Below are 21,580 nucleotides of genomic sequence, written 5' to 3' on the forward strand. Positions count from 1 at the left end.
AAGACGAAGTATATGATTATGTCTCGTGACGAGAATATTGTACGAAATGGAAATATAAAAATTGGAAATTTATCCTTTGAAGAGGTGGAAAAATTCAAATATCTGGGAGCAACAGTAATAAATATAAATGATACTCGGGAGGAAATTAAACACAGAATAAATATGAGAAATGCCTGTTATTATTCGGTTGAGAATCTTTTGTCATCTAGTCTGCTGTCAAAAAATCTGAAAGTTAAAATTTATAAAACAGTTATATTACCGGTTCTTCTTTATGGTTGTGAAATTTGGACTCTCACTTTGAGAGAGGATCATAGGTTAAGGGTATTTGAGAATAAGGTGCTTAGGAAAATATTTGGGAATACGAGGGATGAAGTTACAGGAGAATTGAGAAAGTTACACAACGCACAACTGCAGGCATTGTATTGTTCACCTGACATAATTAGGAACATTAAATCCAGACGTTTGAGATGGACAGGGCATGTAGCACGTATGGGCGAATCCAGAAATGCATATAGAGTGTTAGTTGGAAGGCCGGAGGGAAAAGGACCTTTGGGGAGGCCGAGACGTAGATGGGGGGATAATATTAAAATGGATTTGAGGGAGGTGGGATATGATGATAGAGAATGGATTAATCTTGCTCAGGATAGGGACCAATGGCGGGCTTATGTGAGGGCGGCAATGAACCTTCGGGTTCCTTAAAAGCCAGTAAGTAAGTAAGTGTAATAAAGGAATTTATCTTAAAGGTAAGTTAACGGAGAATGGGTGAAATTTCTAACTTCTGTAGTTTTTGAGATAGATGGTTCAATTCTGGCACACACATTCCACATTATGATAAGACCTATATACACATACTACAAATTTTCATGCATGTCACCCAGATATCTTCTGCCCTTTTTATACAAAAATTGGGACATATTTTCAAAATCTATCTTCTCGTACAAATTTTAAGTGCATGAACTAGAAAAAAATTACAGTTATCTTTGATGTACCTAGAAAAACACTAAACATCCATATTTTAGAAATATATCCTTAGAATAAAGAAAAAAAATATATTATTTCGTCAAAAGATATATATTTTTTTCTAGTACCTATTGTTATACAAATTAGTTTTTAATCTAAAAAGTAATTAACATATAAAAAATCTGATATTCTAATTTGTTAACCACACTGTATAAAACAAGCAGTAAAAATGTTATGTTCCTAGCCTTTTCTCCAAGATTTTAGGGGTTAAGTACAAAGAAGGAAAATCATTTGATATAACTACTGACGTCACTCTTGTAGGGTCGATGTTATTGGAATAAGGGAAGCATTCCAAAGTGATCAATAACACCACAGACACCCCAACCAACTCCCATACGTCTTGTTCGCGCCAGGATCAGTGGGGTTGAAAACGAAGGGTGTCATCCCTTGCCACTAATCCACCATATGCAGAGTTCCTACTAGAAAATGCCTTCTGCCTATTCGAGTATTAAAGAAAAGCCCCGAACTGGAAATTGGTGATAATCTCGCTCTCGCGCTTGTGGAATACCCTACCCAGTGACATCAGAGACTGTCGGAATTTAGTAGCGTTCAAAAGCAAACTTATTAAGCATTTTCTTACTGCGTAGAGTAGGTTTAATTTTTACTTAGTTAATAAAAGAAATGCTTCTCTCTTCTTAACTTTTACAATAAACTCTCTAGCTTTTATTAATCAGTTAATATTTTAGTACCTACTTTGATTTTTATTGTATTTGTAAATTTAATATTAATTGTAATTATAATTGTAATTGTATTCTTAATATTGCAGTTGTAATCACCTTGTAGAGGGGAAGAGAAGGTCTGATGGCCTTATCTCTACCAGGTTAAATAAATAAATAAAATAAACAGTTAAAATGGTTGTCAAGGAGACGCTGATTTCAAATGTTTCATAGTCAATAATATATTGCATACCAAGAACTGTGATATAGTGGTAAAACTGTTAATGCAGTAAAAAGTGATAAGACTGGATGACATTCGTTTCGAAATAGCTGCAGGTATTGTTTTTACATCACTTTTACCCAAAAAAAATACAAGCGAAGATATAAATTTAGTTATAATCCTTTTCGAAAATAGTGCAGCGCAAAAACGTGGATATTCATGCCTTGTAATATATTAACTTTTAAATATTACAGTCCTGTTGCCATGGCAAAAAGTAAATGAAGTGAAAGTTCTACTTACTCTAACAAAAATTTGTTAATAATGATCACCTTACATTCTGGGTAACGCAAAAATTGTTTAATTCACTGCTAAGTATAAAGTCATGTTCAGGTTGCCAAGGACAACGAAAGAAACAGCAGATTAGATACCAGTAATATGACCCTATAAAATTCATTTAATTGCCTTGACACTATTGCTTCACCGCAAAACTACATGAAGTTATAGCCTACTGAAAAAAATGAATAACGGTACTGATCTGTTAGAAAGAAATCCGAAATACTTGGAAATTGAAATAATAAAAATATGCCTAAATATAATAATCACAATAGAAGATATGCCAGACTACAGTGTAATATTTCAAAGAGCTACAAAAATACTTTATAATAGAAAATTGTCACATTCTAAGCAAAGTTTTAGTGCAATGAACTGTATTATAACCGTAACAACTTTAATTAATGCAATCGAAACCTGGACAACGCAGAAAAGAAAAATAGAACTCCGAAATGGAATTTTAAAGACCTGTAAAGAGATGCTGAGGGTTAATACAAAAAACAAAAAAAGACATAAGGAAAGAACCAACTTAATATAATTTATGCTTGACCATGCCGAAATGTAGTAATTATACACCTGGTAGTAGCCCTTTAATGCACCTCATTAAAGTACACCTTTCATTAAAGTTCAGGTGTTCAGCCAATGACAAATCACCTTTGTACCGTTATAAAACCGCAAGTATCGATTATTCTCGGATATGCAATCGAAAGACAATTAGCGAAAAGTCACGGAGGCTGGAAATCCAACACTGTCGCAGAAGGTTATGTTCTGTTACTATAATAATTAGCGTTAATTGTAAATAATATTCAAATAAATTCAATTTGTCATCTCGTTTTTCAATTCTAAATCAATTTTCAGGTTATATCAAGTCTAATCTTCATCATATTCTGTATCAAGGTCAATGACATTCGGCCTCGGAAAAAATCAATACTTTCGCGTCTGCGCACATCTCACAATTCAGGTCAGTTCGTTACTGACTTACATAACCATAACATAACTTTTGAATAATTTCAAGTTAGAAATATGATCGAGCATAAAAAGTCGTATGAAACTTGCCTATAATGGTAATTAAGACGCTCGTATGAAAATTATGAAACTCGCTTGCGCTCGTTTCATAAACAAACATACTTGCGTCTTAATTACTACCATTATAGGCTCGTTACATAATGTACTATTCTGTTGTAGATACGGGTGGCATGAAATAAATTAAAAAAGAAACTGGAAGTCACAAAAGGAACAAATGACAGACATAGTAATCCGAAACAAGTATTGAAATATTGAACTATATGAAGTCCATTTTAATTGTAAAGTCGAAATGTGCTTAATCTCAAACCATGAAGAAAAAAGAATTATCTTTTATACAGGGTGAACCGTAAGTAATGTCATAAATTTCAGGGAGTTATTCTTTGAGATATTTCAAACAAACAAAAATAATAAAATTTCTCTCGTGTTTGCTTTCTTTCCGAGAAGATAATTTTTATAAGAGACATTTCGTAACACGTTTTGGAAAAGCCATTGATTTAATTTCCAATATGCTCAGTGAATTTAAAAGAGCAGCATGTTACGATAAAAAATGATTTAAAGAATTTTAGTTTTGGTCTTTAAATATTCAGAAATTTGATCAAAAGAAATGTAAATGTAACATTTTAAAATTCCTTTTTTTTTTTTTTTTCTTATTGCAATTCAGTAGACAGACAGATATGAAATCCAAAAATAAACGAGCAAAGAATTCACATTAGAAGATATACTGTTGTTACAATGCCAATTTCTTTGTAGGTCTATTAGCTTCTTAAAAAGATATCAATTTTAGGACCCATATTTATTAGACATATTTTCTTGTTTTCATCAATAGCCTATTACCTTCTCTCAAAATATTATACGATTTTAACACCCTTATCTGCTATAAAATTTCGCACAGTTTGTATAATGTATTATATTACACCCTGTATGTAAATTTTATAGAGAATATTGTGTAAAATTTTATTGTTAAGCGTTTTAGAAAACCATTCTGTACTCTTTGGCTTCTGTGAAAACTGTTTCGTTTCATACAATCGATAGTCAACTGTCAGAAGACAGGTCTGAACCTCATAAGTGATACCAACATCACACCACTTACGAGGCAACTAGGTCGGAAGATAACAGAGTAGGGTGGCAAGTTCCTTTCTCCAATACAAATGTAAAGAACGAATTATTCACAAGGACAGACAAGTGTGTCTATCGAACATCATTAGAAGCAATAAAAGTGGCTAGAAAAGTTTATTTCTTGTAAACGTGACAGAATTGTAAAGTTATGGCAAACAGCCAGCAAGTTGTAACACTACTCAGTTCTTACATTTCGAACATGCACCTCAATGGCCCTCACATCCTATTACGGTGTCATTGTATTCTTTTTGTGTGTAGTTCTAGGAATCAGCGCAAAGCTGACAAACCTGTTTCCATAGAAACTACACCCACATCTGCAGTCATCTTTTTAACTCTTATACAGATAGTTATGGCTAGAAAAGTGTCTTAAACGGTAGCATTTGTTTTACTTCTCATTATGAGCGGTATATAAAAATATCACGTTGCTTAAAATAGTGCTTCATGTAAATACTTTTTTCCTAACGAAAAAGACAACATGGATAATCGCGACGGAAAATACACACCAAAGCTTAATTTTTAAAGTCAGTGCTGAGTGTCCCGTATTTTTTCTGGTGTTTCTGGGAACACTAATGATGATATTCTTGAGATGTTGATACAATGCTGATGAGACTAACTGGGAGATGATATGGCGATATGATACAGATTGTGATGATGAAGAAAAGGAGTAAATTGATTCTAGTAATGGATAAATAGCTCACTTCCGTCCCTTCAATACGTAAGTGTACTGCAAGTCTTTCAAGCCGGCAACGCTGCAAGATGCATCCACTTAATTCTCATTCTCACGGCAGTACGGTACGTGCGACAGATGTGGTTGGCATTTCAATGAAGCTGACATTTAGAAAGGTTCTCCACCAAATGAAAGTATTCCTAACTTCTTACTGCATAAATGTTAACAAGTATAAGGCAGAGATGATGAATACATATTACCAGTACAACATCCCGATAATGTGTTCCTAGCTCGATCCATTAACGATCAATTTTATTTAACTGCGTTCCTCTCTTCTCTTGCAAGTAATCGTAAACTCACTATCGCCTTGATAAATCTGTCACAGCTTGTCTGAAATCCCAACTTGCTATTCATTTTCAGAGTTCTTATTGGATCTCTTCATAGCTGTCTTAAGAGCTGTCAAAATATACCGATAGTTTCCTCCAACCTGAAGAAAGCCTCAAAAATGCTATACAGAGTGATTAAGAAAATGTTAACACTTATATGGATGATTATTTTATTTATTTATTTATTTTATTTAACTAGTTAGCTAGCGAGTACAAATTGAAATTATAAAACAAAAATGTTTCTAGCCACTACCGTAAGAGCCAGGCTAGTGTACGGTGTGGTCTTAGCTAATAATATAACGTAAAATTTACAAGGACAGTTTACTAAATACAGTAAGTAACTTAATTCAAAGCAATAAATACAACACAAGAGCAAGAATAAAGAAGAAGGAGAAAACGAAAGAAAAATACACATTTAATATAAATTGACAATCAGACAGAAGCCAGTGATATTCAATAAAAACATGAATATATAGTCGACAGAAATAAAAGATAAAAAAATACAAACATTTGTTAATATTATATATCATGAATAATTTTATAAATTTCTTTTTTACTTACTTACTTACTGGCTTTTAAGGAACCCGGAGGTTCATTGCACCCCTCACATAAGCCCGCCATTGGTCCCTATCCTGAGCAAGAATAATCCAGTCTCTATCATCATATCCTACCTCCCTCAAATCTACGTCTCGGCCTCCCTAAAGGTATTTTTCCCTCCGGCCTCCCAACTAACTCTCTATATTCATTTCTGGATTTGCCCATACGTGCTATATGACCTGCTCATCTCAAACGTCTGAATTTAATGTTCTTAATTATGTCAGATGAAGAATAAAATGCGTGCAGTTCTGTGTTGTGTAACTTTCTCCATTTTCCTGTAACGTCATCCCTCTTAATCCTAAATATTTTTCTAAGCACCTTATACTCAAACACCCTTAGCCTCTGTTCCTCAAAGTGAGAGTCCAAGTTTCACAACCATAAAGAACAACCGGTAATATAACTGTTTTATAAATTCTAACTTTTAGATTTTTTGACAGCAGACTAGAAGACAAACGCTTCTCTACCGAATAATAAAAGGCATTTCCCATATTTATTCTGCGTTTAATTTTCTCCCGAGTTCATTTATATTTGTTGCTCCAAGATATTTGAATTTCTCCACCTCTTCGAAGGATAAATCTCCAATTTTTATAGTTCCATTTCGTACAATATTCTGGTCACGAGATATAATCATATACTTTGTCTTTTCGGGATTTACTTCCAAACCTATCGCTTTATTTGCTTCAAGTAAAATTTCCGTGTTTTCCTAATCGTTTCTGGATTTTCTTCTAACATATTCACGTCATCCGCATAGACAAGCAGCTGATGTAACCCGTTCAATTCCAAACCCTCTCTGCTATCCTGGACTTTCCTAATGGCATACTCTAGAGCGAAGTTAAAAAGTAAGGGTGATAGTGCATCTCCTTGCTTTAGCTGCAGTGAATTGGTAATTTTAAGAAAAATATATACATCTGACGTCTAGTAATTATTACAATACATAATCCAAAGAAAGAGATACAGTCTGAAAATGGTGATAGACTACGAAATGCAATAAACCGAAGTACTGTACGTGGATTCCAGAAAATAAACCTAATTTCAGATCTCAAAGAAAGCCCAAGCCCTGGATGATAAAAGCTTCTCAACCGAATAATAACAGGCATTTCCCATATTTATTCTGCGTTTAATTTCCTCCAGAGTGTCATTTATATTTGTTATTGTTGCTCCAAGATATTTGAATTTTTCCATCTCTTCGAAGGATAAATCTCCAATTTTTATATTTCCATTTCGTACAATATTCTGGTCACGAGACATAATCATATACTTTGTATTTTCGGGATTTACTTAAAAAACCTATCGCTCCACTTGCTTCAAGTAAAATTCCCGTGTTTTCCTTAATAGTTTGTGGATTTTCTCCTAACATATTCACGTCATCCGCATAGACAAGAAGCTGATATAACCCGTTCAACTTCAAATCCTGTCTGTTATCCTGGACTTTCCTAATGGCATATTCTAGTGCGAAGTTAAAAAGTAAAGGTGATAGTGCATCTCCCTTCTTTATCCCGCAGTGAATTGGAAAAGCATCAGATAGAAACTGACCTATACGGACTCTGCTGTAAGTTTCACTGAGACACATTTTAATTAATCGAACTAGTTTCTTGGGAATAGCAAATTCAATAAGAATATTATATAAAACTTCTCTCTTAACCGAGTCATAAGCCTTTTTGAAATCTATGAATAACTGATGTACTGTACCCTTATAGTCCCATTTTTTCTCCAATATCTGTCGAATACAAAAAATCTGATCAATAGTCGATCTATTACGCCTGAAACCACACTGATGATCCCCAATAATTTCATCTAGATATGGAGTTAATATTCTCAAAAGAATATTGGACAAAATTTTGTACGACGTCAACAAAAGTGATATTCCTCGAAAGTTACTACAGTTAGTCTTGTCCCCCTTCTTAAAAATAGGTACGATTATGGACTCCTTCCATTGTTCTGGTACAATTTCCTTTTCCCAAATTGCAAGTACAAGTTTATAAATTTCGCTATATAATACGCTTCCACCCTCTTGTATTAATTCTGCTGGAATTTGATCAATACCTGGAGACTTGTACTTTTTCAGATTTTCTATCGCAATTTCGACTTCAGAAAGTGTGGGTTCCGGTATAAATGGCTCAGCAGTTTGTATTTGTATTTCGTCCCGATCATTTCTACTTGGCCTATGTATATTTAGTAGTTGCCTAAAATAGTTTTTCCATCTGTTTAGTATTGAATGAGAGTCTGCAAGCAAGTCACCATTCTCATCCTTGATCACGTTTACCCTTGCCTGATATCCATTTTTAAATTCCTTTATACCCTTATATAAATCTCGAATGTTTTTATTTTTACTATTTGTTTCTACCTCATTCAGTTTTTCCTTCAAGTAACCTCTCTTTTTATTCCTAAGTGTACGACTTGCTTCCCGTCTTTCATTGAAATAATTATCTCTATTCTCATCAATTGGATCCTGTAAGAATTTCAATTTTGCCTGTTTCCTTCTATCTACTGCAATGGAAACAATCTTCATCAAACCATGGTTTCTTTTTCTTAGTTTCATGATAACCTATGCTCTGCTTAGCTGGCATATTCTAGAGTAGAGCGAAGTTAAAAAGTAAAGGTGATAGTGCATCTCCTTGCTTTAGCTCGCAGTGAATTGGTAATTTTAAGAAAAATATATACATCTGACGTCTAGTAATTACTATCTTACATAATCCAATGAAAGAGATGCAGTCTGGAAATAGGTGATAGACTAGAAAATGTAATAACCCGAAATACTGCACGTGTATTCCAGGAAATAAACCTAATTTCAGATCTCAAAGAGCGCTCAATCAATTCAAACCTTGACGGCCGTTGCTAACACATCCGATATTATTTGTCTAGATGTCTTGCTTGTGGATAATGAAACCGGCTGTACAGAGCGTCTCCATAAATTCCTCCGCTGCATATTACGTGGTGCTCCCCCTTTAAAACAGGTCTACCTAGCACACCTCGCTTTCTCCGCCGGCCGGCCGACTGGTTTCCTGTCCTTGGCCCAAGATCATTGCCATTCATGTGCACAGACTCCTCAACAAAGGGGCACGCAGACCGGAAGTGAGCGCAGCCGAGCGGCACGGCACGCCAGCGGAACACACGGGAGTCGAACACACGACCACAAGTGCGCCTTAATCGTCGTGTGCACCAAAACCGGCATCTCGCATGAGACCTTTATTTACGCGTAATATTGATTGATTTATTGACTAAAGCAAGGATATATGCAAGGAAACAGAAATGTGTATCGAATATTAAAATAATAAAATACTCCTTCCTTAACAAAAACAAAACAAAGGTAGCCCACCTTCTAAAATATGTGTTCAAATTGGTAGCCCTCAACTGCTTTACAATGTGTCACTTGATCATAGAAACCATTTAAGGAATGATTTAACCAGGCTTTAGGAATATCTTGCACCACTTCCATTTTTATTTAGCAACACTGAATTTGTACAGAAGTATCGAGTGTGGGTACTTTTTGAAAAGCTCTTAATGAGTACTATTTAAAAATTAAAAAAATATATATTGGGTGTTCCATTTAAAATAAGAGAGTTGGAGTTACTTCCGGTTAAACCGGAAGTAGAAAAAACTCGGTAATACCATTATTGAGTTCTTAGTATACTTGCCTCGAAAACATGACGGCCTCTCTTCTTGGAATTGGTAATCCCTCACAAACCCCCACCCTCTACTCAACCCCTAGCCGCGTGGCAGAAATACAATGGATCCCAGCATTGCCAAATTTAAGTCATTGCTTCTACCTGTTGGGTTTCACCCGTTCTCAGTGTCTTTTTAGACATTTGCCGACGTGTTGTTTTATACCGTTGTGCGCTTCAATATGTCTAATTTATTCCGGCCATGATTAATGGTGTTGGAGCAGATGATCCGCAGCCAGGCCTCCTGATTCACCTGAAGATCACGACAAGAACAAATAACACCGTCGAAGAAAACAGAATATCTTATTTGCAGAGGAGCGTAGCTAAGAAAACAAAGTGTTAAAATTGTGTCTAACGTTAGAAATTCTATCCATAGAGTAATCGAAAGTTGAGGCAGTTTGATAAGTACAAATCTTAATAAAGTGTTTTTAAAATAAGTTTGTTCATTTTTATACCAATTTTGTTTTGGTAATCATAAATTAAGGTATATTTAAAAAGATAATATAGTCTCGCTGAAAATCGCGGTTTCACGGAACACAGTTTGAAAAACGTTCGCAAATCACAACGACTTCAAGAAATGGCAACTCGGCCTAGGGTTTATCCCTTGCGCGTGCCTGCAGTTAACTGGTGAAGGGTATGAGGGAAGGTCGTCATGTTTTCGTGCGAACTATATATGGTTATCCCCACATACCAAGTTTCATGTCACTGAACCGTATGCTTCAAAAGTTATTTAGGTGGTGCGGGACTTTTAACTAACCCTGTATACTTTCTTCTAATCGTGTAATAGTCAATTAAATCCCACTGGAGTTTTGTTTTTCTCTAGACAAATCAAAACTTCTAGTGAGATTACTGTAGAAAAACAAAAACGATAGCTTTCAAACATGTCTTCAACAAGAGCTCCTTATGAAGGATTTTACGTCAACCTCTGGGCTGTCTCTTTGTTAAGGGGCTGTCAACTGATGAGAAGAGACGAGGGGCTGGGTGATGCTCCACAGGGAATTAGGAGTGAAAAAATGGAATGCAGGCAGTCAATAATGTCTGTGCCGACGCCACACACTTCAATAGACGCCTATTGACGAGTAGAAGTGAGAATGCGCGGAACTGTCCCACGCCCTGGAAGCGCCTGACGGCAGGGCGGTGTTGAAATACCAGCAGGATGAAGAGGCCAGGAGTTCAATTTGTGAGGTGTTCGGGAGGGCACACCAGCGACATTCTTAGGCCCAATTGTATAAAACTCCCTGACTAAAGATCAACTTTGATCGAAGATCGAAAAGTGAACCGAGTTCAGACACTTCTTCTATTGTATAAAACTTTTCTGCGATCAAATTACCTTGGTTCAAATGAAATCTAAGTTCACGTGAAAAGGATTTGTAAACATTGCATAAACAGGTGAAATACATGATGCGCGGACAGGTTTGTTCAATGTTGCCAATCTAGCGACTTTAACTCTTTTTCAACAACAATTTCTTTTAACTTTTATATTGCTTAAATACGGATTTAGTGACCTTTTTAGCACCCCATAGTGACAAAATTTAATCTTTCTTTGTTGATAATGAGAAATCTAGCGACTTTACAACTACTTTTTGGCGACTTTCCGTATTACACTCTGTTGGAGACACTGGTTTTTTGTGCAATGTAAATAATGGCGGACAATAAGAAGAAGGTTGACTGTTCTCCGAGTTGTTATCATGTTATGGTGTTTGATACTGCTAAACATAATAAAGCTTTATAAAACGACAATTTTCGTTTAGTAATACAGTTAATTGAACATTTATGAATGTACCTATCATATCCATTAATAATTAATGGTTGTTATAAACATAATATAATTATAGGTTATGTTATTTGATACTGCTGAACACGATAGAGCCTTATATATAATATAAGATTGTTTGTGTATTAAGGCAAGAAATTGAAAGAAATATATATAAATGTACCTAACATATCTATTAATATTAATAATAATGGATATTTTATTTGCACAATCTGTCACTCGTATATTTCAAACAGAAAAGAAATAACTAAACTTGGATCATCTAACTTAATCGGAGAAATTTCTTCAGTCAAAGTTGACTTTAGTTGGAGACAAATTAATCTCAGATTAGACTTTATACAACACAAAATTCCAAGTTCAGCTGAAACAAGGTTCAATTTAACCTCTGATCTAAGATTAAATGGTTTATACAATCGGGCCTTAACGAAACTGAGGTTCAATCACTGAAATATACAATAGTAATATGCGTTACAAGAGCGGTATGTTGAAGTTTTCATGTTCGAGGAAAAGTTTGAAAAAGCTTTTTTAATTTCCGAGAATTGAAAGAAAACAAACCGCTCGTGTATCGTACATTATTTTGTGCGAAGATCGTTTATTACATACCTGAAAGAGGAATTTCTAATTAGTTGCAATGAAATCTCCATCTTGGTTTCTGATCAATGACGGCAAATTTGCAAAACAAAAATATCTATCTTCAACATTGTTGCTTTAAAATGTTTCCTGTGTTTACTATACTCCAGCAGGCCGTGATATACGTCTGCCTAGATCATATATGTAACATATATGTCGAACTTCCAGGCTTTGAGGTTAACAACTTTTGTCAGGTTTACTACGCTGCCATCTAGTTGTTACATAAGGAGTCACGTCATAATTCCCATTTGAATTGCATTAGCGACTGTGCTGCCATCTCGTGTTCGTTTACGGCGGACGGGTGGCGATCCTGGCGGTTGTTCTCTTCAAAGTGCTGCCGATTTTAACGTAGCGAGGAGTTATCTGTTACATATATGATCTAGGACGTCTGTCTTTTTTTTCCCCCAGTCTATGATGAGTCTGGAATCTTGTTGATTTTTTCACGGCTTCCTTAATGTTACTTGCACCACGAATGCAGCAACTCTAGTGGAGTTGTAGAGTTTCCTTAATTTTTGCAAATATTTAAAAACAATAATTAACAGTGCAATTTAGGTGAAATTGCAGTGGTAAGTTTCCAATTTATAATTATTACTATATTGAACGTCTCTGAAAATAATATGTCAAAAGCCTAAAGCAGTAAAAATCAATATGTCACTTAAGCGGTAAGAAGAGGGAATTGTTATGTGTGTTAGGTTGGGAATACTGAATGTGGAATTTTAGGCTTTCCGCGGATTGGTTTTGTGCGGAAAAAAAGCAAATACGCACGATCTCGCACAAAACACATATTTAGTTGTTTCGCTACAAATGATGGACACTTAGAAAGAGTGATTCAAGAAACCGAAAGATGAAATTTCTTACAAAAGGCAAAATTTACAGTTCATTTTCGTCCACGTCAAAACTTAACTCTGGCGGTAACATGCGTGTCTGTATGAATAGCGTGAGTTTGTCCCATCCTACAGCTCAAATCCATCCAAACATCTAGCAAAGAATACGCAACACAGTGGCCAATGTAATTATTGATGGGCATTCAGTAGTAGAGAGAAAATAAGTAACCAAACCATATCTCAAGTTTTTGTCCCTTTTTAGTCTAAAACCATGTAAAAGGAACACTGTACACTATGTGTTATTTAACAGTATTAATTATTTCCTGAATTTTATCTCCTTCACAATTAAATAGATACTACGATATCCACCATTACGCCATAGTCTAGAGTTCAAAAAAAAAAAAAAAAAAACACAAGACGCTAGCGTTATCTTATAGGGAAGCCAACTGAAGTCAGGTTATTTATTTTTAAGTTACATATCTGCATGGGAGAGATGACGCGGAAGTGGAGAAAGGTTAGGTTAGGTTAGGTTAGGTTAGGTTAGACTGAGTCAGATTAACTTCAGATAGTCCTACATTTTTATCTATACTAATAATAAATCTGTAGCCGAAATTTTTCTGGTAATTTTCGATTTTCCAAAAATAATTGGTCCTAACATATATAATTAACAACCCTGAAACCGAAAATCGCTTTTTTGAAATTTTTGTCTGTCTGTCTGTATGTTTGTTACCTTTTCACGCGATAATGGCTGAACGGATTTCGATGAAAATTGGAATGTAAATTAAGTTCGTTGTAACTTAGATTTTAGGCTATATGGCATTCAAAATACGTTATTTAAAAGGGGGGTTATAAGGGGGCCTGAATTAAATAAATCGAAATACCTCGCGTATTATTGATTTTTGTGAAAAATGTTACATTACAAAAGTTTCTTTAAAAATGATTTCCGATAAGTTTTATTCTTTACAAAATTTTGATAGGACTGATATTTAATGAGATAAATGACTTTTAAAATTAAAATAACGCCATCTAAGACGGTGCAATGAATTAAGGACAAATGACTTCGTCTATAAGGGGCCTTGGACAACAACAATCGAAACAGGGGCCTTGGACATCAACAATCGAAAGCTATGAAAGATACCCTACAGGGAATGTTTCTGTGTATTAACCGATTTGTTTAATTAATTATTATTTCACCATTGGAAAGTGTAGTTTCTCTAGATGGACGTAATGCTATAATGTTATTACAGTAACGTCTGAGTAAATCGAGGACAGGTAACATTAAAATAACTTCTTATGCACAGAAAATTTGATAGGCTATTTTGTACATTCGTTTTCTGTATTTCTTAAAATAATATTTATGTACACTCATTTTAATCTCAGAGAATTAACGAACAACGAGAGTGTATTGATTTAGTATGCAGTAATAGTACGTTAGCTTAGCAATCCATTATTTTATAATTCAAATTTTAACTATGCTCAATTTAATCGTGTTAAAATGCATAAAATATATATGCAATAAATGCAGTGCAAAAAGAATTGGGTAATGAGCGAAGCAGATTATCTTGCGCTGTTGTAAAAGTTGTTCCCTGGATCAAACGTCCTATTTTAATTATGTAATTACTTTATATTTACTTCTAACAGGTGCAGCGGAGCGCACGGGTACGGCTAGTTTATAATAAGAATTGAATGAATTTTGGGAGGAGGCACTGCGACCTATAAGCCCTGATCACTATACAGGATGTTTCCGAGGTGGTGTTACAAACTTTCAGGGAAGTGGCGAAGGGCTCATGTATCAATTTGAGATAAGGAACCCTAGGCCGGAAATGACAGAGTCGAAAGTTACAAGCAAAAATAATTGTGTGGAAATCAAATAATTTTATTCCTCTGTACACCTTATTTATGTGTATTTATCTGTACATCTTACACATACTGCATTCATCTGACGTTGTTTACGTTGTCTACTTACAGCATACATGGGCACAATTTTCGGTTACGTGAGGCACTCGATTTGAAATAGTTTGTTTACTAGGAGAGGAGACTGCAGAGTAGGATGGGAAATATAAACTGCTGTGACCTGCGTCACCTTATCGTAATCGCTAAGGCGGTCAGTGGCGAATTATTAGGAAAGCGCTTGGTTAACGTGAGACACTCGAAAACTTTTATTCAATTTGGCAAATTAATTCGGCAGCTTTAATCATAAACCTCTTTACTATTTCTCCATCATTGAATTGATTTAAATCACAGGCGAGAAATTGCGTAACTAGCCAATAATATTCCATCACGTTGTCTACGTTTATTTTGTTGAATATTCTGGCGTTTCTCAAGATTACTTAATAGATTTGCACGTTCTCGACCTAAAATAATTTCAGAAAATCATATTTCGTTTTCTACGCACATTTCATATATATATTTATAAATTTCTTTTGGAAATAATACGTACAAACAACATTTAATTCCTCGTAGGCTACCTTTTAATGCAGCGTGTTTAAGGTATAATGTCGTATTTAGTACACTATGCAAATGTAAAGATCATACATTTTCTTCGGAATAGCACGAAAAAATAACTTTTAATTAGTCTTACCTTCTAATTCAGCATGTTCTTTATGACATAAGCAGTAATGTCGTTGTATATTAAATGTATTAATGCCTAATAGGATTTTCGAGCATAACATACATCGTATGTTCTCCCCTTCTAAACAGCAAAAAAACTCTTCCTCCCATTTTCCATGAAATCGTTTTCTAACGCGTACACTGCTTTGATAATGCCATTATGCCACCACTGATATTGCTTATGAAACTGATATAGAACCTGCCCACGCCTAGGAACTACGTGAGGGAGGAACGGGGACTGTGAAGATGATGTCACTCAGAGCGATAAGCTCTGTGAAGGTCAGTGAGGCACTAATTCTCAAGTGAGGCACGATGCCCATGTATGACTTACAGTATTCCATTCAGTGCACTGTCTGAGGGGTGGGGACAGGAAACTACACTAAAGCAATGTAGACAGCGTAATTTAAACAGTAGACAAGCTCACAGATTGTATCGGGCCAAGTATCCACGTAGGAGACATCCGGCCCATACCATCTTTACACGAGTGTTCCAAAGGTTAAAGGTAGGAAGGTACGTGGTGCCAAATTACAATTCCACTTCCATACAACTACTTTTGCTTATAACTTTCGACTCAGTCATTTCCGTACAATGGTTCCTTATCTCAAATTGATTCATGTGCCCTTCGCCATCATCCCTGAAAGTTTGAAATACCACCTCGGAAACACCCTGTATAACAGATTGTTCAGCCTTATAGGTTTGACGGCAACAACTTTTATCAAGTTTACTATACTGCCATCTAGCGACAGTAGAGGGAGTCACGTCGTATCTCCCATTTGAATTGCATGGAGCAACTGTACTTCCATCTACACTCAAATATCACAAGAGTTCTTATCTTGTCGATAATTCACTAAAAGAAAAAAACCTAGTTCAAAATAAAATATTATAACCTCAAATATTTGTTTAATTTTGCTGTTTCACTGATCATTATTTCTATAGCTACTGTCAAATGTTTACCTATGAATTTCATACTGCAGGAGGCCAAGACCATGACAAGCAATAAAATATAATGAAAGAGTAATGGAACGGAGAAAAATTCTCTCCGGCGCCGGGATTTGAATCCGGGTTTTCAGCTCTACGTGCTGATGCTTTATCCACTAAGCCACACCGGATACCACCCCGGCGTCGGACAGAATCGTCTCAGATTAAGCTCCAACTCTTGGGTTCCCTCTAGTGGCCGCCCTCTGCACTACGTCATAGATGTCTATGAACATAGGACCGAAGTCCACACATGTGCTGAGGTGCACTCGTTATGAGTGACTAGTTGGCCGGGATCCAACGGAATAAGCGCAGTCTTAAATCACTTAGTGATTTACGCATATCATATATTATTTCAATGTACCGAAGTGCATATGATATTTCCATGCAGATATTCTGCGTCATCATACGATGAAAGAGTAATGGAACGGAGAAAAATTCTCTCGGGCGCCGGGATTTGAACCCGGGTTTTCAGCTCTACGTGCTTATGCTTTATCCACTAAGCCACACCGGATACCACCCCGGCGTCGGACAGAATCGTCTCAGATTAAGCTCCAACTCTTGGGTTCCCTCTAGTGGCCGCCCTCTGCACTACGTCATAGACGTCTTTCATCGTATGATGATGCAGAATATCTGCATGGAAATATCATATGTACTTCGGTACATTAAAATAATATGTATGAATAAAATATAAGTCAAATAATTTAAAGTAACATAATAATGTTATCGTATTTTTATTAATTATATATTTATTATTCGGTAATTATCGACAAGTTCATAACTCTTGTAATATTACCTATGATATGATAATTAACTTGCGATAAACCGCGAAATATAAATTTGTATCACGAATTACTTCAAAATAAATACGAAATTCTATGGCTCCTAGCCATTGCATTGATATCATCTTCTCTGAAGTGTTCGTTCTCATTCGGTGCTATTTTACGTTTGTTTCAGAAGTTATTACCTTCAGTCCCTCGTTTGTAATTGCGTAACATGTAAGCCTATAATGAAAATGAGATAGCATGCGACATTTAACAAGACCCACTTTTAACGCTTGCCCCATACGTTCATGCAAATGAAATTATCTTCATAGTAAATAGTCCATCACACAACCGCGACCATGACACGAAATTCTTATCTACGTAAATATTATGCTTACAGTAGCATAACCTTCGGATCCTTTTGTTTAAAATCCAGTACAGGCGTAATGACCAAAAACCGTTGCATTTAAAACTGGATTTTACTTGTGGACAATTAATACAACCTAAGGAATTTTTATTTCGTGATTTGTACCAAACTTCTCTTTAAAAATTACTCCAAGATTTTAAATTTCTTTTTTTTTTTTTTTCCTTAAAGGTAATATTCACATTAACAAGTCCTACTTTCACAACGCTGGCCGTGGGTGACCCATCTTACTAGCACCTCTCGACTGGCCACCCCGCAGTCCAGACTTCACAATCTGTGACAATGCGCTGTGGGGTTTCATTCAAGAGCATTGTTGCACAGAAACGGTAAGACACCATTGATGAATTAAAGGACGCCGTGTGACGCGCTTTCCAACAGAGTACATCAGCAATGCTGAGGTGAATGTCGCACCGAACCTGGCGATGCATTATTTTGAGTAAGGAGAATGATGGGAGATATACCGACCCTTTGGACACACAGTTAGTGTAAAGTGGATGTATATCTGCATTATGATCGGAATTACATAAATAGTGTGTATATTTGAGGTACATACAGGGGGTAACGGAACTTTCCGCCCACTCTGTATAATTACATCAAAATAATGTGGTCGAGATTGCTAAATTTTCAGGTAAACCCAAAAACAACACGTATACGGAACATCTGCAGAATAAATATCGAATCATTGCACCCAATACACCAATTTCTCAGTACCGGTAACCTCAGTGGGTGATTTTCTGGTGTAGCTCGTTTATTATCTAGGCAACGTCGCATTAACCTCGGTGCCTGGTCACCACAGGATTACTACACCGAGCTCCACCCTATGTTTATAGTCTTCTCATGTCCATTACAATTTTCTCATAATTATATTTCAGCGTCCCTCATTTTGCGCATGATAAGTACGGATAATTGGTTCTAAGAAAGAAGATTCAAGATAAAATAAAGGAAAAACTGTTTCAAAACTTGCTCCAATACAGTCTTCGTCAGAAATTCTACTTGGGCTCATCGGAATTAGAACTCGGGTCTTGAAACGCGTACTGCCTTTACATTAATAACAGATTATTAACGTAACATAGCTAGATGGCGCCAATGCGTGTGATGCATCTGAATCCAAGTGCATCAAATCACGGAAGATGTGCAGGGGGCAGTGCCAATAGCTCTCGCAGTTTCCATAGAAACAGCGTCCATTTTGCCTATTAGAGTAGAAGATGGCCGAAAGCAAAGGGAAAAGGAAAACAATTACCGCGGATGATTTGGAAATGGAGGATTTGGATGAGGAGACAATAAATTACGTCGTAAGTATGAGAGATTAATCTTAAAAACTATTTCTGGGTCTAGTATACTATACGATGCCATTAGTTTTGTTGATATAACAAACTGCCCATGTTGTGTTTTGTTTTCTTTTTCTGATTGTTAACTGCGTTACATTTCGAGATATTTTTACTTTTGTAAAGTTTAGGATGAAGATAAATGCAAAGAAGACGAAAAATAACGAAGGTTAACGTGCGACTTCGAAATGTTGCAGTAGAACAAAGTGGACAGCTTCAAATACTTGACGTGTACTATAAGCAGTAACATGAGCTGCTGCCAGGAAATCAAAATGAGGATTTCATTTCATTTTTTCGCAAAAGTTTGAAATGTCATGAAAAATTCACTTTTCCAAATGTTTCAGATGTTTCAATGGTTTCGAAGTCAGACATCAAAATGATTCTAAATAAGTCTACAGAACATGTCAAGATAGAGATACAGCAAGTTTTTGTTTTCTTTTGAAATAAATGTAAATCATTTCAATGTCCGTTAATAGACACTGTGGTGTCTCACTGTACCCTCCTGAATGGGAACAGTGAGACATTTGCATTTTTTTGACAAACACGTATTGTATATTATGTCCTTTATCTATTAACATTTTTGTTTGTGTATTATTATACTCCATGTTTTAATGTCTATTTCTATTGCAGTTGATTTTTAAAATACTTGAATTATAACTTGCATACATATTTCTTAATATTTTTTGTCTCACTGTACCCACTACTCCCCTAGGCGGAGGCTACGAAGAAAGTCTAGAGAATACTGGGTTTGCAATGATATAGGCTACCTCCCCTTCGGCAGTACACTATGAATTAATAAACATTTAAATGGATGAATGTAAATCCATCTTGTCGCGCCCAAGTGATCCCTAAAGGTAGGGATTTTTGGTAGGGAGCACCAGTCTCTTCCTAACACAGCTATCTAAACCTAATTTACCAAAGAAAAATCTTTGGACAGAGTTGGGAATCGAACCCGAAGCCTTTTGGTATGGAGCCAGCATCGCTAACCACTAGACCAAGAGGCTAATCCACGCTTAAATACCCCTATTCCAGATGATCAATACAATCTAATCAATTAGTATCTTCTCTTCTCCTTATTTATATAAGAGAGAGAAAAAAGAGAGACAGAACCTTAGATATTCGGCATAATTATGCAGCGGCAAGAAGATGACGTTGACATCTACTACCTTTAATTTTGTTCCACTTTACCCAAATTTGAAAACCTTAGTATATACGTACAAAGTTATATTTACGGTACGTTCGAAAAAAACCTAGGTGACTCACTGGGATGGCAAGTTGAACAACCTGGCCATGATTTAAAAAAAAAAATCGATTACATGCCATTTCAGTGTAGATTCCAATGACAGAGGATCACATGAATGATAGCAAAACGCGAGTACATTGCATTATTAATTGCGAGATGTTCAAAATTATATAATAAAAATCAAGAGCATGCTGGTTTACGCAGATAAATTTCAGAACACGGATTCCAACCTTGTGCACACAAAATAAATTATTGGCTTTTCGTAAGCATGATGATACGTATTCGACAAACGCAAACAAATCTGCTCTCGCAGCAATAAGACTCGAAGACGTCAATGAAGAATCCGTATACTTAAACTTTCCCCTTTTCTTAATTGTAACACGAAACATCAATCACATGCGGGAAGACAGAAATAATTTTGTACTTATAATAAAGCCGAACAATTCACACTGAAAACGCTTTAAAGTTAGAACAACAAAAATATTTCCCATCGTATGACAATAGCTGTGATCAAAAATAATAAAAAGGAATGAGGACTTTTGACTGAGATATTCTGGACAAAAACAGGCTACGTTTACAGTAAAAGTATGAGAATTAAATCACAATACTCACCACAAAAACAATATTTATCACGTTAGAAGCTTTATAAGACCCACTGAAATTTGTAGCTATCGTAAACAATGAACTGCCTACAAAACACCACACAAAGCTAGCTCTCACACGACCGGTACCTCAGCCCAACGCGAACTGACCGCTCTTCCAGCAAGAACAGACAAGTAGACATGTTGTGACGTCACGTTCCACGCTCTCTGGTTCCAGATACCAACCACGCGTCTTGTTACCCTACTCACTAGCCAATCATGAGAGCTGTTACAAAAACCCGTAGCCCGACGCTGACCGCGCGAAACGCACTGAAACTTAAGTAAAACGAGATTACTTTGGTTTATGATATTCCGCTCCCCTACAAAACAAAAGAGGCCACTAATTGTACTTCCTTTTCCGTCGTCACATCTTCTTAAAGCTATGAGAGATTTTATTGTTGATTGAAAGGTTATTTACAAGATAACAAACACGCGTGACGACATTTTGGAATCCGCGGAAACAAAACTGACGATCACCGAAAAATTAGCTTTCGTTTGTTTACTAGATGGACATCGCCTGCTTTAGTCGTCATGGTTATTAACAATAATTACAATCTATAATTATTTACAACACTCAATGCTCAATGCTGGCATTACTTTCGACGAATATAGCCGATGATTAGATCTCGGATTTTTAGGCACTTATAAACTAACTTATAGGAATCAAAACCAGGCACCGAATTTATCATA

General features: G+C 35.8%; 1 protein-coding gene across 1 annotated transcript in view; it reads right to left on the bottom strand.

Annotated features, from left to right (window-relative positions):
* The window catches only part of sn (fascin domain-containing protein singed), a 257,666-nt gene extending 236,653 nt beyond the window's left edge, over positions 1-21,013 (bottom strand). The window contains exon 1 of the mRNA XM_069836225.1: positions 20,862-21,013. The gene's annotated coding sequence lies outside the window, so the exon portion shown is untranslated. The remainder of the gene's footprint in view (positions 1-20,861) is intronic.
* Between the last annotated feature and the right edge of the window lie 567 nt (positions 21,014-21,580).

The sequence above is a fragment of the Periplaneta americana genome, chromosome 9 (assembly GCF_040183065.1).
Source record: "Periplaneta americana isolate PAMFEO1 chromosome 9, P.americana_PAMFEO1_priV1, whole genome shotgun sequence".
NCBI lineage: Eukaryota > Metazoa > Arthropoda > Insecta > Blattodea > Blattidae > Periplaneta > Periplaneta americana.